At 34.5% G+C, this 4,619-nt stretch overlaps 1 long non-coding RNA gene across 3 annotated transcripts; it reads left to right on the top strand.

Annotated features, from left to right (window-relative positions):
• The first annotated feature begins 1,129 nt into the window (after positions 1–1,129).
• Positions 1,130–4,162, top strand: LOC107894201 (uncharacterized). 3 transcript variants are annotated; one of them, XR_001683189.2, is made up of 4 exons: positions 1,131–1,935; positions 2,708–2,883; positions 2,985–3,283; positions 3,371–4,162. It is a non-coding gene; the product is annotated as an uncharacterized lncRNA (long non-coding RNA). The 3 variants fall into 3 exon arrangements; XR_005908009.1 differs by having other exon boundaries at positions 1,130–2,883; positions 2,960–3,283; XR_001683188.2 differs by having other exon boundaries at positions 1,133–2,883.
• Positions 4,163–4,619: the final 457 nt, after the last annotated feature.

Raw genomic sequence — 4,619 nt, 5'->3', positions numbered from 1 at the left:
CTATTTCTAGCTAACAAATATACACAAGCGGAGTTTATTTAAACTAGATCGCATATCCACACAACATGAATTGCATATGTAGCTTATACTCGACCAAGCTATTAATCACAAGTCTTAGAATAATTAAACAATTATAGATTCAAAAATTCTAATTAACAAAGCAAATATTCAAAATTGTCAAATACGAATCCTATATTCAATAAACTTGAATATTTGTAATTAAAATGGAAGATATGCAAACCAGAGAATAGGGAAAGAATAAAACAAATTAGATCTTGCAAACTTGAAGAATCAAAATTTCAAAAACTTTAGACTAGAAAGATTTTAGCAGCTCATATTGAAAAGGAAATACAAAAATAAAATAACATTGAATGTGATCGGGTATAACTCTGATCCTAAAAATAAGAATTTGCATAAGGTGCAAAAGAGAAAATTTCCCTTAATGAATTAAAGCATATTTTTCAAGTTTATCAAATTCCTACTGCAAACTTCCAAGCAAATTTGGGCATTTTTTATTTTTTAGGCTTTCAATGTTGAAATAATCTAATTGGATATTTCAATTCTTTTAAAAAATATATTTTAGGTCCAAATCGAAATTTCTTAACTAAAGATATAATCAAAACAATGAAATAGGGTCAAGTTGATCTTTTAAGTAAGCCTAATTTATGAAACTTGTCAAAAATAATATAAACTTTTTTTACTCAAATTCTTCCGCTTAGCTTATGAAAAAAAAAATCTAATTATAAGTCAATATAAAATAATTATGCACTTAAAATGCAAAATGATCACAAATGACTTGAATTTATGCACTTATTAATTTAATAAATCATCCACTTCATATCCAAGTTGATGTTTAATGCCACATCCAACTGCTAAACTAACAAAATAACCTGATTAGGAAAATAATTTATTTTGATGATTCAATTGAAATACTGAACTGTTTACAACTTTTTGGGTCATGATTGGCCTTTGGTGTAGATAGGCTATAGGCTTATCAAGAATGACCTGTAAGAGCACGAAAAACTAGGGAGGTGTTGATGCTTAACTTAGTGAGTACTTTTAGGATAAGACCTTGATAATATTAAAGAATAATGGTGGTAAATGATGATCCCTGTTAACCGCTATACATTCCTCTATATAGTCGAGCCTCCTCTTCATTCCTTCTACTATTCGTGAGTATATTTTCTCCATGAGAGTGTATGGCTTCCTTCCAATTGGCTAAGATGCGCTTGTCCCTCCTACATTAATTGGCTAGAGTGTCTTTATCTAGCAGAGTTATGCCCAAAGACCATGCAATTGTTATCTTGTTCTTTGTTTTATCCAGACGTGTGTTAGTTTCTAATGCTTATCTTAAAATTCCAAGCGTAGATTACAATAAGTAGCTTTAGAGTTGGGTCCTTTGGGTCGCTTGTTCTTTCGTCTTCATGGCCTATTTCTTGAGCTGCGATGACATTTGTACCCCCAAGTCTGAAAAAGGTTACAAAGTGACTTGATGAAGACCTAATTAAATAAGTGGTATTTTTTTTTGACAGAGAATAAGTGGTGTTTTAATACGTGGTGTTTGGGTCTATTTTTGGAGATACTTGAGAGATAGGGTTTTGGCACATGTCGTGGGAGCAAAAGATATGAAAGCCAATTTTGGCTTGACAGCTTCCCTTGAGGGATAGGGTTCTAGTACGTGTCATGAGAGCAATAGAATGTGAGCCATTTTAGGCTTCATAGCTTTCCCTAAGGGATAGGGCTCTACCACATGTCGTGGGAGAAATTATATGAGAATCATTTTTGGCTTGACAGGTTCCCCTAAGGGGTAGGGCTCTACCATATGTCATGGAAGAAAAACAACAATTTTGAAATGTGACATGAGAGCAAGACACTTTATCAATTGTGGTGTATGATCCGCCTTTTGTTATGGTGTTTTGAAAATCCTTTGAAAAGGTGAGTCCATTGATTACTTTTAAGGATTATGTTGTGGTGATAACTTTCTCTTTTTTATCTTTATTTATTTGCCTATGGATTTCATCTGCCCTTCATTCATTCTTCAACAATGTTCATAAGAATTATCGTGTAAACCTTAACCAACTTTTGGCTAATGCATGGGGTGTTTTGGTCGAGTTTTTCTTTCTATACTAGGAAAAAGGATTTACACCTTTTCTGAATCTATTTATTTGTGATCCAAAATAAATAAATAGTTGGTTTTATCTTACTAAGTGGAAGAAAGTGTATGAAGGGATGAAAGAAATTATAATTGCCGATAAGGATGGGTTTGTGGTTATTAAGAGAAGGAGAGAAGTTGATTGGGGCCCTAGGTATATAGATATGAACAAGTTTACTCCTGTTTTTGGTGAAGAGAATAAGGCTATGGAGATCTTTCTGCAATGAAGATTTCGTTTTAAGGAAATTTTGACAAGATAGAAGGTTTGAGAATATTTCCTAGGTTGGAAAACTGGTGTGGTTTCAAGGGGAATCCTAGTTCAACTTGGTGTGCCACCAGGGAGGAATGTGGTTTGCTCGTGTATATATTTTTGTTTGTGTTCTTAATTATACCATGTAGTGATCGTAATATGACATTGTTTGCTCAAGGAGAATAAGACGAGGGTCTATTTCCAATTTATGTTGTAAGGGTTTAGTATGTCTTTCGAGTCACTACATTTCCCTCACTTTTTCTATCACTTACGGCTATTGGTTGGAGTTTGCGACCATTTTTCAGCATAGGTGAAGGTTTTTTACTATTACCTCTTCTTCAAGGGATAATCCAAGTGGTAGATCTGATGAGGATGAGGTTCCATTGATGATAGGAATCAATTAAGAAGCATGAGGCAGTCAAAAAAGGGAGAGCCACTAGTATCTCCAAATGCATATGGGATAAGCTAAGTTTTGACTAGTGTAAGGGTTTATGTAGTTAATTGTGGTTTTCCATTCATTTGTTTATTTATTTGTTTATTTATTTTTGCTTGTAAAGCATTATATAAAACATGTTCCAACAGGGAGAATGAGCAAACTAAGGGAAAAGGTGCAACACAAGAGCGTTGAAAAAGGAAGAGAGATAACCATGGTGAAGCTTGCACCAATTCCATCTGCAACAAGAGAAATATTGTTTTTAAGACACTTGTTAGTTTAGATGAGGATAAGGGGAAGTCTGTTGTAGATCAGACTGTCAGTGAAGTTGTTATCAATGAGAAAACCGATTGTGATTGGTTAACAAGTGTCTAGACTAGGGTTGGATCCATGGGTGCAAATTGGTGCTCTCAACCTGCTTAACTTCGTAGCAATCACTGTGGAAGAGGTATGGCATATTTCAAAAAGAGTTAATCTCTAGTATTGCTACTTCGGCATTTTGTTTATATCCATATAATCAAATAGGTGATTTCAGGGAAACTAAGCGCCATTGATGCTATTAGGAAGGAGGTGACGTCACGCCAAAGTGCAACAGAAATAGAAAACAATTTCTTGAAAAAGAATGAAGCAGAAAAGGTCTTGTTGAAGTCACAAGAGCTAAATTTGAAGGTGGCACAGAGAGACTTGAGTAAATAACTGCAACCGAACATGAGTTGAAGGCAGAGCTTACTAAGGTGCACTAGTTCACCAATTTGGTAGCAACTCAGCATGCTACTGGCATAGAGAAACTTCACATAGAGGCTAAGCCAACAAAGAAGAAAATTTGAAACCTTTATAGGTAATTGCAAGAAGAGAGAACCGGGAATGAGGAGGTTATGTTAGTTGCCAAAGTATATCATGAGGCCACTTCAATGGAGGTGCAATTTTTATATTGACCTTTGGACTGGTCGAATGTGTTTTTGTTTAAAGACCTCAAATTAATTTTCATGGACTACAATGCTGTCAACCCTTTTGAGGAGGAACTTGAGGAAATATGGCCCAGGTTGCTAGAGATTTTCCCAAGGTTGATGGTGTCAATATTGTTTCTAAGTCTTCTATTAATGTTGCTACCATCGTTTGATCCAAGCTCCATGTTAAACGATACAATTGCTAATTATTCATCGCCTTCAAAGGGTTGAAAGTTTTGTTTTTTTGTTGAATTTGTTGGCATGTTTTCCATTTGGATGTTGGAGAGACTAAATACCCTAAATGTTTGAACTCCATTATTGGGTTAAGGGAGCCCCATATATATATAAATGCATTATCCTATATTATTTTTGTTGCATAATATGTCGTGCTCGCTATCTGTTTCTTTGTATGCCAACGATATTTGCTTCGTGCGAGTATAGAGTACATAACCATAAAGAGAATGCCTTTAGGTGTACTATTTCTTTATATTAATAGCATTCTAGGAGTTGATGACAACTTTATTTTTCATTGCAATTACCTTGTAGGCACTATGACTTAAGACACAAAACACTTTGTGAGGTCATTCCTACGTAAGTGATAATATTTTTCTTTAAGAAGGTGGCCTACTTACTTCACAACACCTTAGCACTAGAACTTCTATTTGAAATTGCTTGTATTTGACCGTTGTATTTTACCATCTAGCTACTTGTTTTGCTCAAACCAATTTTTTGACTTTTTCAATTAGTCTAAGTCAACCCATAGGTTCTTGTCATTGAATTGAGTGTTAGGGTATTTAGTCAATACAATATAGATGCCTATTTCAAGAGAGATAATTG

This window comes from Gossypium hirsutum, chromosome A13 (genome assembly GCF_007990345.1).
Source record: "Gossypium hirsutum isolate 1008001.06 chromosome A13, Gossypium_hirsutum_v2.1, whole genome shotgun sequence".
Taxonomy (NCBI): Eukaryota; Viridiplantae; Streptophyta; class Magnoliopsida; order Malvales; family Malvaceae; genus Gossypium; species Gossypium hirsutum.
The sequence above is the reverse complement of the archived record's forward strand: the minus strand, read 5'-3'. Positions and strand labels throughout refer to the sequence as shown.